The following is a 16,391-nucleotide window of genomic DNA, read 5'->3' on the forward strand; positions in this document are numbered from 1 at the left end:
AAATGTTAATGAAGTTGCATTGCTTTAGAACTGGTTTACATGTTCTATTCATGTTTTAAATGTATGTAAATTATTATAGAATTGTGCTACCCACATGAAAGATCCAAAGGAAGCTCCTGGCTTGGTTTCAGCCCAGGGCTGGCCATTGAGGAGTGAACCAGTCTGTGGAAGATCTCTCCTCCCTGCCTCTCCATCTCTCTCTGTAAATCTTTAAAAAAAATAAATAAATAATAATAAAGAAAAGCAATAGCACTGTATCCAAAAAATCAAGCCAACAAAGATAATACATGTTTCCTTTTCTGATTTCTGAAGACCTCAAAATTTGCTTTTGGTAACCCATCTCAAAGCCTAATGAACCTATTACTTATGGAAAAAAACTGTTTAGCTGTCAGTTGAATCTTATTACTTTCAAAATAACTCAGTGTTGTCATATAACAGTTATTTCAACTACTGGAGCAAAATGGTAGCATCAGTAATTCCAAAGCACAGGTTCTTCTCTATTTGGTCTAGAAATCACTGTGTCAAGATCTGTCTTTGAGCAATAACCTTTCTTCTTTTTTTAAAAAATGGTTTATTTATTTATTTTAAAGTCAGAGTTACACAGAGAGAGGAGTGGTAGAGAGAGAGAGGTCTTCCATCCGATGGTTTACTCCCCAGTTGGCCACAATGGCTGGAGCTGCACCGATCCGAATCCAGGAGCCAGGAGCTTCTTCCAGGTCTGCCACATGGGTGTAGGGTCCAAAGGACTTGGGCCATCTTCCACTGCTTTCCCAGGCCATAGCAGAGAGTTGGATCAGAAGTGGGGCAGCCGGGACTTGATCCAGTGTTCATATAGGATGCCGGTGCTTCAGGCCAGGGTGTTAACCTGCTGTGCCACACTGCCGGCTCCGAGCAGTAACCTTTCAATGCAACATTTCCAAGGATGAAGCACATACTCATCTGGGAATCAGGAAAAGCATATTTGAATTCTCATTGGCACTAACTGTACAATTGGTGCCTTCATTTCATTATTTCAAGACAAAAGTGGAATTACTAACAATTTAAGACTGTGTTGCATTGTGACCTGATAAAGTGGGAGCAACCTCCCAGGGCCCTGGGTACTCTCTAGGAGGAAGCCAACACTCTGTGGAGAAACTGTATGTAGCTAATGCATAACAGTAAGTACATAAAGAAAGAGAATGATTTCCTTTTCAAAAAGGAAAATCACTGTGCTAGGGAGTCACTTAAATGCTTTCTAACATGAAATGTTTAGATCTATATATTTCATTAATACCTAGAATTTACTTTCCTGAACAATTGCCAACTTTATGATGGTTTCTGTTTCTGTTAGGTTATAGGATGAAAAATATCTTGTGTTATACATCTACTCTTCTAAAATACAACTATTTCAATAATCAAGAACAAAAGTATATTTCATATTATCTAATATTGATATGGCATACATTAGTCTATAAAATAAATTCAGCAATTATATTTCTCCTAAAGACATGTTATCATTGTTAGACAAAGATATGAATATTTTTAAAGTCTGTCAATGCTAACAAACTGCAGCCTCTTCTACTGCCAAAGGATAATCTAATTTCCTTTTTGATTACTAACAAAAGTTAGTGCTGAAAATCATTATTTTTCAAATATTTGACAATGATCAATTTGAATTAATAAGGGTTTCATTGTTATTATTCTTTAATTAAATTGCTCTTAACCCATGAACTGACAAGTTACATTCATAAAAATGATACACTGAAAAATTTGCGTATATTCTATTAACTAAAACCTTATTTTCCACTTTCTCTCTAACCATACTGAAAATATAGGCCCGTATATCAAAAACTCTTAAACAACTTCAGTGTATAACTGAATTTAAACTCACATGATGAAAGCTGAGCAGTGTAGATTTGTGAACTGTTGTGTGACACAATGACACTTGATATTCCCCACCCTCCGAAAAGATTACTGGAGTGTCCCAAATTTCCTGATTGACAAAAACTTCAGAATTTCTGTTACACATTAAGGGCAGCCTCTGTACAATCTATAGAAATGCACAATAATCAAAGGCTCCATTTGATATATGCCTTCTTTCTAGCAAGACACTTATTTATTATGCAAAAAGTAAGTCAAAACTCAGATGGATGAAGTTAGATTAATTAGAGAAAAAAATAAAGTAATTGTAAAAATTGGCAACCAAGCTAGGGCTCATGTGCATTTCAAGGTCTCTTACTGAACCACTTCAAACTTTTTAAAATAACACATATGTACACCACAAACACGTATTTTAAATGTTCTGAGAGAAAATATCTAGGAATCTGGTGATTGCAAGCTGAGTATTGAGCAACCATGTAATACACATTGGTAAAAATTGTTATATGAAAACTTAGGCTTTATTGTTACAGGTATGCTGAGGTATGTAAGAAGAACATGGCTGTAGAGCAAGATAGTCCAATTCATCACCAGAAAAGCCACTTACCAGATATATGACATTAGGCAAGTGTTTACTATCTCTGAAACATGATTTTCTTATTTGTAAGTAAAGGTATTAATAATACTCATACCTGATGTTTATGTTGAAATAGAGTGGATTATTCCACATCAAACACTTACAAGTACCTAATGAAACTATCACATCATAAATTCTCAACAAATACTATATGTTTGTATATTACAGATTATTTGGTACCATGAACGTTATATAATATTTAAATGTTATTATGTAATTACAATGTCTTATTTTATCAAAACAGATAAATGATAGTAAAAAAGTGATTAAAATATGTCACTTCTACACAGCACATTTCACAATAATACTATAAATACTAGGTCATTTTCAGACAAAAAGTTCTAGATAACAAAACTTAAGAGTGTTATAAGACTCATAACATTAAGAAGACAGATTAAAAGGGAACATGCTTTCAAATAGTATATGGGAAACCTGTCTGAAAAAATTAGATTCACTAAAAAACTAAGATCAAAGAGTAAAATAACCATTACATTGAAAGATTTATTCATTTATTCAAAAATATTAATTGGGTACCCACCATGTGTTAGACATTGTGATTTAACCTTAAGGATAGATTTTTTTTTTAAATCTATATGTGCTTGCTGAGAAGAGATGGACATTAATCCAATAAGCATACAAATGAAATACAAAATTTCAACTGTGAAATAGAAATTATTTCATTATTAGATACCAGGAGGGCATATGGGACATTCTACCTAGTCAAGGAGCTAGCAGGAGGGCTGAGATGAATTCTAAAACTGATGGGGATTTAAAAGCTGATTTTCAATGGGAAGAGTTTTATTTTTAAAAAAGATTTATTTATTAGAAAGGCAGAGTTGCAAAAAGAGAGAGAGAGAGAGGGAAGAGGGCAAGAGAGCTCGTCCATCTGCTGGCTCACTCTCCAAATGGGTGCAGTGGCCAGGTTACAGCCAGGAAAAGCCAGGAACCAGGAACTGAATCTGGGGCTCCCACTGGGTGGCAGGGGCCCAAACATTTAGGCCATCTTTCACTAATTTTCACGTGCATTAGCAGAACAGAAAGGACTTAAAAAAACTGGTGCCCACATGGGATGGTGGTGTCGCATGAGGTACCATCTTTCACAATGCTGGACTCAAGGGAAGAAGTTATCAACCTAACAAACAGAATTCACAAAAGCCCGAAGCCAGGGCAAATGCCTAGCACTCACCAGCTGGCATGGTCCTAGGAGAGCAGGGAGTCACAGTGGGGACGTCTGCCTTTCTCGAAGGAGCAACGGAAGGTATAGAAGAATGCTACAGTGAGTATGTTGTGTTTAGGTTCAAGTGGAAAAAAGTACTCACTGCAGGCATGGGAAACTGAGTAGAATAGACAGAGATAAAACTAGGCAGAACAATTGAAATAGTCCAACTATCTCCTCTACTTCCCAAAACAATGCCAGTTTTCAGGGAAGTGAACATTATTGTGTGGAAGTAGTAGACAGATTGGAGAGAATAGTTTCTAGTTGTTAAAACGATGCTAGCCAAGGTGATCATGAAAAAGTCAGTGAAATTCCCGTCTGGATATTTCAAGCAGAGGCTGAATGACTTGCATGTTAGTAAAGAGAGAATTGAATGAATCATGCATTGCCTCTCAAATTCATTACAACTTTATGATTCTGTGGTACCCAATCAATCCGCCCAAGAGGAAACCAGATTAACACAGGAAAAACTCTGTGGACTACAGATGAGGCCCAATATCCTATAATATTTCCTCCATCCCAAATAACACAAAAATTACACCCAAAGAGCAAACAAAAGGGGAAAGTTGACTCCTGTTACATTTTTTTTTTTTTGCCGGAATTTCAAGAATTCCAGAGTAGAAGGGAAAGTAGAATATAAGACATGTCTGCATGTGGAACATTTACCCCATATATGTGAGTGACTCAGTACACATACACAGTAGTATATCAGAAACTATATTTCAACAGGCCTGGGTAAGATTCATTTTCCATCACTTGGTATGGATGTCGTGTTGGTGACCTCAGTTTTCTCATCTGTAAATTAAAGATTCACTACTTACATTGAGGTTGTTATGATGAGCCAGGGAGACGATTTCCATATGTGTGGTGTAAAATAGGAATCAAATTGATTGCTATTTTTAACACTTGAAATTAAAATATCTATTAGAAGTAGACTTCCTATTGAAATAAAAGCAAAGCAGTTTTATCATCATCAGAAGTTTGCAGAGTTCACATAGATATAAATAAGATTTTTGTCTCATTCAATGTAACAATGGAAATGAGCCTCCCTGAAGCTATTGGGAATCATACCTCCCACTGTTACTCGCTAATGTCAAGATTGCAGTGCTAAAGAGTTTGCTTGGTTAAGCCAGTTTCGCTGCAAGGGGTGATCCTTTAGCAAGTTTTTGGTCAATGATTTATAGTATAATGTTCATTTTGGTGAATAAAAACAAAATTTCTTGAAGTATAAAAGGCTTTTAGCTCAAATACTTCTTTTCTGGTTGGGAGATGGAGATACCTGGGGATGCTTTTGCTATCCAGCCACCATGAGGCCAACAACCAGAGCAAAAAGAAAAACTAAGTGTGGTTCACTGATTATGTCACTTAAGCCTAATATAGCTGTACAGCCTATTGGTCTTCCTGTGTTCTTTTTATTTACAGAGATATGGTTTACTACTAGTGTCAAATAAATAAAATCCTAACCCATCCCTTATGGTGGCAAGATTACACAAGGAAGGTGGAGTTATCTAAACTAAGAGTGCCTAGATTTATATACTGGTGATATTCCTTTCCAGAATGCGCCTAGACCATGTCATTGTGTATCTCAAGATACAAATGGAGTCTTCGCTCTTTCCCACCCTAAGCAAATGGCTGGTGCTCATTTGTCCTTATTAAAGACTTGTCTGGTATAATGGAATAGTTACCAGTAAGCAACAAAATTGCCTTCCAGTGAAGAATATGACAAAGATACATACTATTTGATATTCCAAACTAAACTTGTGCAGTCCCCTGGTACCTGACATTTTCCCATTGCTGTACTATTGACTGTCTTTCCAACCTGGCTGGAAAAGTAGATTTCAATAAGAATGTAAGAAGCGTAGCAAGGTGCATATTAGCATGAAGCTAGAATAAGAAGCAGAGCAGGCACTTGGACCCATATGATGAGGCATCCCAGGTGGCATCCTAAACAACTGTGCCAGACACCAACCCCATTAAGTCATCTTTACTCTTGTTTTTCTCTAACCTGATCTCACCCCAGTGCCCCAGTGGCAAATGAAGGCTTTATCTTTTTCCTCCTATTTTTTTTATAATTTCATTTGGTTGCCACATACTGGTAAGACCATGAGGATACTGAATCTTTAGGCAGGAACAATAGGCATGATACAATGGTATCAAAGGGAGAAAAGAAACTTGTGCTATAACATTCCCTTCAGCTGAAAATTATATATAATTTTATGTATATACATAAACATTCAAATACACGCATATGTAATGCCTTAACAGCAAAACAGCAAAACAGCGGGGCTCTCATTTATGCTAAACTCAAGTGCTGGAACTTTAGGTGTTATCAAAATTTTCCTGATGACTTTTTACCCATTTCTGTGACAGTCATATCTTCCTCTCAAGCTCTGCAGATGATGAAACAGTGCAAAAAGCTATAACTGAGAATATACGTTTGTATGTTTGGAATCTCCCATGCCTCAAGCAATTGCTTGGGAAGAGTAAAAACTCAATAGACATTTACTGAGTTTTTTAAAAAGTATAGCAATATAGATCTCAACTCAATATGATATGGATTCCACAGGTCTAGCCCATGGGCAAAATTGTTAGATAGATAGATAGATAGATAGATAGATAGAGTTTGTTGTAGATATCTGTGGTGTTTTACTTGGCCAATGTTCCTTCATTGCATGGCTCAGTCTTCTATGGGGCCATCCTTTTTTTACTTGACAAAATAAAATTTTAGACTCTTACTTCACATTGTAAATGGTTCACAGCATAATTCATTCCCATCCCAGGAGGAGTTATATCTTACAAGGGAACAACAGCTTCAAATACAAAGATTCACTCATAACAATGTATTTTCAGGTTGTAGCCCATGCCAGGGTTAGAGTGAGTTACAAATGTCAGTTCCCAGGTTTTCAGAACTTTCCCCAAAGGATTTAATTCATTAAAAAAAAAATGTGCATGTGCATTCTGCCTGCTCTAGGAGCCACAGAGTCCAGGTCTTATATCAAATACATTGGTATAATTTTAATAAATACATGCAAAAAGCAAGTCTTTTTTCTTTTTTTTTTCTTTTTTTTTTTTTTTTTTGACAGGAAAAGTTAGACAGTGAGAGAGAGAGAGACAGAGAGAAAGGTCTTCCTTCCGTTGGTTCATTCCCCAAATGGCTGCTGCGGCCGGCGTGCTGTGCTGATCCGAAACCAGGAGCCAGGTGCCTCCTTCTGGTCTCCCATGTGGGTGCAGGGCCCTAGGACTTGGGCCATCCTCCACTGCCCTTCCAGGCCACAGCAGAGAGCTGGACTGGAAGAGGAGCAACCGGGACAGAATCTGGCGCCCCAACCGGGACTAGAGCCTGGGGTGCTGGCGCCACAAGTGGAGGATTAGCCTAGTGAGCTGTGGCACGGGCCTCAGGTCATTTTTAGGGTATCTTATGGTTCAATTTCCCATAAAAAGATGAAGGAAACTTCTTTGCTTGTTTTCTCTCTTCTCTCTCTCCTACTTCCATCCTTCTTTCTCTCCCACACTCCTCCTTCTCTCCTTGTCTTCTTCCCTTTTATTATTTCCTTCCTTTCTCAACTCCTTGGAAAATTTCCCATGCTCATTAAAATGTGATTTGCTTTCTTTCTTTCTTCTTTTATTTATTTATCTTTAAAGATCTTATTTTATTTATTTATTTGAGAGGTAGAGTTACAGACAGTGAGAGGGAGAAACAGAGAAAAAGGTCTTCCTTCCGTTGGTTCACTCCCCAATGGCCGCAATGATCAAGCTGTGCCAATCCGAAGCTAGGAGCCAGATGCTTCTTCCAGGTCTCCCATGTGGGTGCAGAGACCCAAGGACTTGGGTCATCTTCTACTGCTTTCCAGGCCATAGCAGAGAGCTAGATTGGAAGAGGAGCAGCCAGGACTAGAACCGGCGCCCATATGGGATGCTGGCGCCGCAGCCGGAGGATTAACCTACTGTGCCACAGTGCCAGCCCTTCTTCTTTTATTTATAAATACAGTTTACTCAGGAAACTCCAGCTACATTTCAGAAATTTCCAACCCACTCATTTCCATGTCTACAAGAGAATGGTTATTTACTATTAACTTTCTACATGATTTAATGTGAATAATTACTTAAATATTCCTTTTTGATGTATTTTTAATGGAGTTATCAAATTTTTGCATATTATACTTTTTAATCTCCCTTATACCAACACTTCTCCATCCTAATTATAATGTTGATTTCAAAAAAAATGATACTAGTATAGATGGATTTTATTTTTTTAATTTGTTATAGAAAAATTTATTTAATAAATATAAATTTCAAAAGTACAACTTTTGGATTATAGCAGTTCTTCCTTCCCATAACCACCCTTCCACCTGCAAACCATCCCATCTCCTACTCCCCCTCCCATCCCATTCTTCATTGATTCATTTTTAATTAACAGATAGATTTTAGAAAATGAATAAACTTCTTACTTTACAACTTGAGGGAGGATATTAAGAAAATCATTTACATCACTCTGATCAGAAGTGAATTAATATGATAAATCATTTCAAATTTATATTGTTTCCTTTAATGCTTTTCATATAATATTCATAGCTTTATGTGTCTTTGTTTAAGTCTTAAATAGTTATATTAAGAATCATTTAGGCACTGGATCACTGTTAAAATTCTCAGATTTAAAGTTTCCAAATTTCTGACAAAATAACAAGACCTAAAATATTTGGCAACCTTAACTAGCACTTTGAATGGATGGAATTCGAAGGATCATGAAAATTGTAAGCAGACATTAAGAAGAGCTATTGGAAAAAGCCAAAGGCACTGAGTTCAAAGAAATGCCATGGGTGGTCAGGTCTCTGTAAGATCAAAGAGCTCTGGGATTGAATAGAAAGACAAACATGCAACTAGAACACTCCAGCCTGTAAGGTCACAAGCAAAGGAGTGTGGCAGCCGAGCCAGAGGAAGGAAAGCAGTGACGAACAAACAAGGGACCTAACAACTGGCAATAGGAGAAACATCAATGATAAAGAAATGGAAGAGTGAAGGTAGGATTGATATAAGTTAGATGATATGAAAAACAGGAAATTGAACATCAATAAGGGAAATCTGAAAGATAATGCAAAAAAAGAGGAAAGAAAGAAAAGGAAGATCCAAACCAAGGGAAACAAAAACAAATTGTATCCTAGATAGCCTGTTGTGTTCCCATGCAGGAAATTAAGAAGTAATTGTATTTAATTTTAATTTATACAAACCAGCAAATAGAATCTTGTATTTGGAGAAGAAAAAGCTAACATTCATTTAGCACTTAAGCAACTCCAAGACCCTTTCCCTCAAGGGCTACCCCCTTGCTGTTTATGGCAGTTATGTGAGTGGCTGTTACTGTGCTTCCTGGGACTGTTTCTGCAGAGTACAAAACTGGGCCATGGGCATTTTAAGTAACTGGGCCAAGACGACTGCCTAGTAGAATAAGAAATTAGATTACTATATACCTGTTTGCTAAGACCGTGGTTCAGTTATGCCATTTTGCTTCTCTCTTATATTTCATGGGTGGGAAATATCTAGTCCATGGTCCACATAAAGCCTGGAGAATCATTTGGTCTGGCCCTGTCAAGGCAACTGCAGGTGGGACTTGAGATTCAATAAATCTATAGCAGGCTAATTTAATTTGATAATTTTGTATGGCACACAGATGATGTTATAAATATCCAAATGATCTCTGGCAGAAAAAATTGTTCCCCATCCCTGTATCGTCAGACATTCTCATGAATCCCCTCCAACTCTAGATGTAATAAATACAATTATGTTTACCCCTTGTGATATCACTCCTCTTATATCATGTTCCTCAGAAATAAGTAAATTCAGCAGAACCAGGTACATAAGACTCCTTGCTTGTGAATAGTACTGGACTATTAATGGGTTTACAACTTTGATGAGCAAATACCTGTTAATTTTAGCCAATAAGCAAAAACTGAAAGCTCTCTCCATTACACTAGACCATTAGTTTCCAAAGCCTACGGTTGAATCTTACAACTCCATGTCACGCCTATAAAGACTTTGATTGTAACTAAATGATAAATGCTAAGTGGTTCTTCATGATATCTGCCACAGAAATTTAACTTTCAATGTCCAAGACATATTACACAAGCCATATTCACTGACATATCTTCTACTGTCAACTCCTTTGAATTTTGTGATACCAAAATTGATTATTGAAATGATATACAATAGATTTACAAAACCTTATTTTTTTTTAATTTATTTGACAGAGTTATAGACAGTGAGAGAGACACACAGAAAGGTCTTCCTTCTGTTGGTTCACCCCCCAAATGGCCGCTAAGGCTGGAGCTATGGCGATCCAAAGCCAGGAGCCAGGTGTCTCCTCCTGGTCTCCCACGCGGGTGCAGGAGCCCAAGGACTTGAGCCATCCTCTACTGCCCTCCTGGGCCACAGCAGAGAGCTGGACTGGATAAGGAGCAACTAGGACTAGAACCCAGCGCCCATATGGGATGACAACACCGCAGGCGGAGGATTAACCAAGTGAGCCACGGTGCCGGCCCACAAGACCTTATTTTAATTAGGCTAATTCTAATGGATTTAGGGACTTGTACTTTTATATTTAAGTGTAGATGCATAAATAAAAATGTATTTTTTGAGATCCGGTTGTTTATCATTAATAATGAAAAAACAGATGTTTCCCCCTAAATAGCCACTTACATCATTTATTAGAAAATTATCTCAAAAGAAATGGTTGGTAGAAATGGAAGGGAATATTGGGTATTGGAAAAATTTACTTAAAACAAATATTAAAGAATTTTTTAAAAATATTTATTTATTTTATTTGAAAAACAGAGTTACGGAGATGCAGAGGCAGAGGTGAAGAGAGAGAGGTCTTCCATCCACTGGTTCACTCCCCAGATGGACACAATGGCTGGAGCTGTGCCAATCAGAAGTCAGGAGCCAGGAGCTTCTTCCATATCTCCCTTGGGGCCCAGGAACTTGTACCATCTTCTACTGCCTTCCCAGAATATAGCTGAGAGCTGGATCAGAAGTGGAGCAGCCGGTACTCCAAACGGCACCCATATGGGATGCCAGTACTGTAGGCGGCAGCTTTACGGACTATGCCACGGTGCCAATACAAATATTAAAGAAATATATAAGGAGGCCAGTGCTGCGGTTCAATAGGCTAATCCTCTGCCTGTGGCGCCGGCACCCCGGGTTCTAGTCCCTATCGGGGCACCAGATTCTGTCTCGGTTGCTCCTCTTCCAGTCCAGCTCTCTGTTGTGGCCTGGGAAGGCAGTGGAGGATGGCCCAAGTCCTTGGCCCTGCACCTTCATGGGAGACCAGGAGAAACACCTGGCTCCTGGCCTCAGATCAGCGTGGTACGCCGGCTGCAGCACGCTGGCCACAGTGGCCATTGGGGGATGAACCAACGGAAAAAAGGAAGACCTTTCTCTCTGTCTCTCTCTTTCTCACTGTCCACTCTGCCTGTCAAAAAAATATATATATAAGGAAACTGTTTAATGGCTCACAAACACCAAAATTAAAATTTCCCCATTCCATACATAATATGTGTGAGCTAGTAAAGGTGTTATGCCTACCCAAACCATTAGATAGATAACATTGTCAATGTGATATATAATCAGCCAAAGACAGACTTGGGCTGTGTACCATATTCTGACACTAGTCATGTGAAGAGTTTTATTCCATTTCACCTAATATGCTCAGCTCTTCATAGAAATGCAGAGTGCCACAGGTGTTTGGAAGTAAAGCAAATACACTTTAGATTTATATAATGAGTGAGGAAAAAGTGAGTCAGCTTAACTTTTCCAAGGCTATCAAACAATTGAGAAGAAGATCCAAGACCAAAACCTAGGATTCTTCAATCTAAAGTGTGATTATTCCCAGTATTTCTGAAAGATTAAGAGAGAATGTTTCTGTATATAAACAGGAGCTTAAAAACTTACTGAACAAATACTTTCAAAACGACGGTGAAAGTATAGTGTGGTAAAGCTCTGGTTTTATTGCTTACCTATCTATGACATCTGAATTTACACATTGGATTAAACTAATACTGTTGTCTCCATAGTGGAGGCGAACTATAAGCAAAGTCAGGATGTCTTTGAGAACTGAAAAATAGTTTACCTTGATGTCAATACAGACTCTACAGAGATTGAAATGGTGCATCTCTGAACACGAGCTCCCTACAAAAGGCTCGATTGAAGAAGGAACATGTGGTGTGATCTAAGGAAATTGCAGCCATAATCACATATGGCCAGTGGCATACGGAATGACAAATTAAATGTTTTTCCCCCTCCAGCATTATCAATGATTATTTTCATAGGAAGTGAATCAAGATTACCATATGAATATTTCTGATAATAGAAATTATTTACCAAGGGATCATCCCAGAAGTTCAGGAACCCATAAATTTGTATGTGAAAACTTACACCTTAAATTTTATACACTCCTAGATGAAAGCTAGAATTTTTTTTTCAGATATGAATGTAGCACTAATTACAGTAATATTAGTAGTTACTTGTTATCAATATAAATCAAGTATTTTGAATGTGTGCAGATATGTCAAAGTATTGCTCACATTAAACCTTGTTAGCTATGTTACTAATCATATGTTTTCAAAATATTTTGAAGGTGCTGGCGTTGTGACATAGTGTGTTAAACAGCAGAGTGCAATGCTGGCATCTCATATTGGAGTGCCCAGTTAAGCCACCACCTGTGACACTGGCACCCCTCATCAGAGGACTAGTTTGAGTCTCAGCTGCTGTTTCCAATCCAGCTTCCTGCTAATGTGCCTGAAAAAGCAGTAAATGATGACCAAGTGCTTGGACCACTGCATTTCCTACGGAAGAGCTAGTTGGGTTCCAGGCTCCTAGCTTCAGCTGGCCCAGTCTGGTCATTGCATCCATTTGGGGAATGAACCAGTGGTTTGAAGATTCTCTCCCCGCCCCCTTTCTCCCTCTCTCTCTTTCTCTCTCTTATTCACTTTCTCTCTATCCGTCTGTCTTTAAATACATAAAATAATAAAAATTTTAAATGCTTACAAAAGATTTTGAAAATCACATTTTACTAGTTTTGTTAACTCTCCACATTTTATTTTAAAAATATAAAAACATTAGTTTGAGAGACATTCACAGGCTGGGAAAATGATCCATTTCCCTAGAACAATGAGAATTTCTGGTCTAGTCTAACCATAGGAATCGTACTGCTGGGTGCTTATTATCTCCCTAACTTGTCTCACTTCCTATATTCTTGCTACTCTAGGATTTGTAATTATATAAAACAATTAGGAGTTTAATTTCAAGAACAATTAATATATTTAGATGCCTGGGTTTGGGAAATAACTAAATACAGATTTCATTAGCTTTTGGTTTATTTGGACATAGAAAAATTAGAATTTTCTCTACAGAGAATCTACTCTAATAGATCCAGCGTATTTATTTTCTTGAAAGAACTGAGCTTCTAGTGATACAAATGAACAACCTGGTTGAAAACAGGGCTTTGCTGAAGTAATAAACCAACTTGTCAGTGTTGTTCTCTCCCACTGCATTTTTTTCCCTTGATGCTGCTAACCCGTGGGGGACACTGATTTATTATAGGATTTGCATTTGTGATACCAATGAAATCACATGAAAATCTAGATGCTTTGGACAGAGCAATAAACAGATGACCTAATTGGGATTAAGCTTTTACAAAAGGGCTTTCTCTGCTTAGTCCCAGAAACTGCTGGCATTCAGCCTAGCGATATGATCAAAGTCAGATGTGTCTGGAACAGAGTAAAGGCAAATTATGACTGCCACCCAGAATAAGCAATAAGCAAATCAGGCAGGTATGCAGCATTTTCATGGAAGCAGTGATGATTACATTTCATGTTATGAAAATAGTGAGAGTGAATCTGGATGGTAAGAGACCGACTCATGCCAGAACTCTGGATTTAGCTGTGTATATGCCTACTGGGGAGTTTTCCTTTGTTCTTTTTAGAGGTCTTTGGCTTATATTAGTGGCTTTTCGTTGCATGGCATAATCACCAGCTATGTGATTAACCACGTCTAGTTAAGTTATTTCATCACATCAAAAGTAGTGTAAAATAGCTTTTCTGTTGACTGGAAAGCTGAATTTGGTGGTTATGAATGTACCAGACATCAAAGAGCTCTATTATCCCAGACTACATGGAAACAGGCCAGCAGCATTGAAAGTTTCCCCTCTATTGCTCCTTCTCTTAAGTGGAGTCATCACCCTCTAGACTGGAGGGAAGGAAGCGATTTCCATAATAATCCATTCTTGCACTCTTTATTCAAATAGGAAGGATGGTGACCAGCTGTTCCAAATCTCCACTGGAAGCAGATAAAGGGGGAAAAAAAAGTGTTCATATTCTGGTAGGAATACACCTCTGTGTGCTGGCTAGAAAAATTATGGAAGAAGCTTCTAATTCCAGCTTTTACCTCCAGCAAGTTGTGTCATTGTAGCTAAGCTGCTCAGTTTCTCTTGTGGTGTCAGTGAAAAGTGAGGCAGAGTTTTGATAGTCTTGTAAGTTCTTTGGGGGGTACAAATAAAATGCAGTCTTAAATACTTGATTCCATGGTATCTAAACGTGAAACAATTGAATGACACATGTCCAAATACAGCCTCAGAAAAATTCCGACATAGAGCACACACATGATGTCAATCTATGCCAAAACAAACGAAACGCTCAACATTGTTTATTTAGTTACCTGATAGCACATCTTTTCATATGTTTGTTTCCTATTTATCTCAATTTGGGTTCCCCAGAAGCAGATCACCAAATGAGAGTTCGTGTGAAAGTGATGTACTAGGAAATGCTCCCTGAAAAACTGGTAGGAGTATGACAACACAAGAGGATGAAGGGAAAGAAGCCAAGCCAAGAGTAACATAAAGCAAAGTGTTGCAAAGCACAGCTTCAGCTCAGTCCTCCAGAGGATTACAGAGTTGAGGTTCACATTGTGTTTAGGAATAAAGTGGTAGGGAAATCCAAAATAGGAGAGAGACAGAATAGTTCCGACCCAGATTGCGGTTGGTGAGATGAGTCTGACAAACTCTGTAGTCTTCAGCCAAGGGACTACCTAGAGATCCTATTATCTCATTCATGCCTATTATAATCATTTAGCAGGAATTACACTCTGATCACAGCTTTCTTTGTGGACAGATAGGAACAAGATGTCATCAACACTGTAGAATTCCCAAGGACCCAATGCGTACTATTTGGTTTTACAAGGATCAGAGAAAAAACTTTGCATCAAGAAAAAATATAAACGGTATCCTACAAATGATGAAATTAGCACATTGTATGCTATTCTTCCTCTGTTCCTCACAGATGTAAAAATCTATAATCCGCACTGAGGAATTTAAGATTCATTCCATAAAAAGTAATTGAGTTCCTTTTTTTTTTTTTTCTGATACATCATACAAGAAGGCTGAAGCAAATGATCCTTCAGTTTTTAATAACATCAATGTACCAAAAATATACTTAAGGGTGATTCTTTGATTTGCTACATTGGATTGTAAGAATGTTTCCATACCATTTGGCCAAGGACAAAAGGGCTAACCTAGAATGATACTGCACTTACATACCTCATAATAGCAACTCAAACTCTAATTCTTTGAATGTGTACAAAAATTTTATTCTTAACCCATTATCTTTGCATCTGTGTTATGGCTTTGAAAAATTGAGATGAATTCTCTCTTTTGACTTCTCTATCATCTTCATATTAAAATTCATCTCTTCACCTGATCACTGATATGAAAACACCCTTCCCTAAACCTCTTCAAGAGTAGCCTTAGTAATTTGCTTCAAAAACAGAAGTAAATGAGGAAGGCAAGGTGGTAGGAAAATCCTAAGAGAAGGAAATATCTGTAGAAATTGATAGCATGTAATATTGGCTAGGATAAAACAGGATCCTACCATATGGAATTGGAAGGAATTTGTAGACATTATTTTCAGATGGGTACAGTAAAAGTTGGATGGGTAGTTTCAGTTGTAGCTATTTTCTTGTTGGTTTAATAGTTTTGCAGTCAAATATATACAAAAATGATTTACTTTTAACTCAGGAAACCCACTTGTTCTCAAAATGTTCATGTCTTCATCCAGACAGGGTTAATAATATTTCCGCTGAAAAGTTATCATTCTAAATAAATAAGGTAAGTGCAGAAGTGCTTAGTACATTTGAAGCATTCAATAAGTAATAGCTTCTTTTTTATCTCTCATCTATTGCATAAGTATATAGTGCCTCATTTGTCAGGATATTGTTGCCTTTTGTATATGTTCTATTATAAATATTGTAGAACAAGAAAGTTCTCCTATTGATCAAGAGGAAGAATTGATAACTTTAACTTGTTCAATCTATTGTCTAACATGGATATACTATACACCCAGAAACTTGAATGGAAAAGATATTTAAATGGAAGGTAATCCAGGCTAATAAACAGCTAAGAAACTACAGTCAGACACCCAAGATATGAAATATTACTTTGTCAAACACCTACTTGTTGAGTTGTTCCTTCAGAAAATGGTCGTGGTCGTCATTCTGATTGGTTATAGTCTATTAATTATTCAATTAATTTAATTGCCAGAATGGCTCTCCTAAGTATTCTTCTAGAGTTAGTCTACAAATTCTGTGGAATTTCTGTTTTGTTCATAAGTAGTAGAAGCATTATTTTCATTCATATAGTAAATA

Source organism: Lepus europaeus, chromosome 12 (genome assembly GCF_033115175.1).
Source record: "Lepus europaeus isolate LE1 chromosome 12, mLepTim1.pri, whole genome shotgun sequence".
Taxonomy (NCBI): domain Eukaryota; kingdom Metazoa; phylum Chordata; class Mammalia; order Lagomorpha; family Leporidae; genus Lepus; species Lepus europaeus.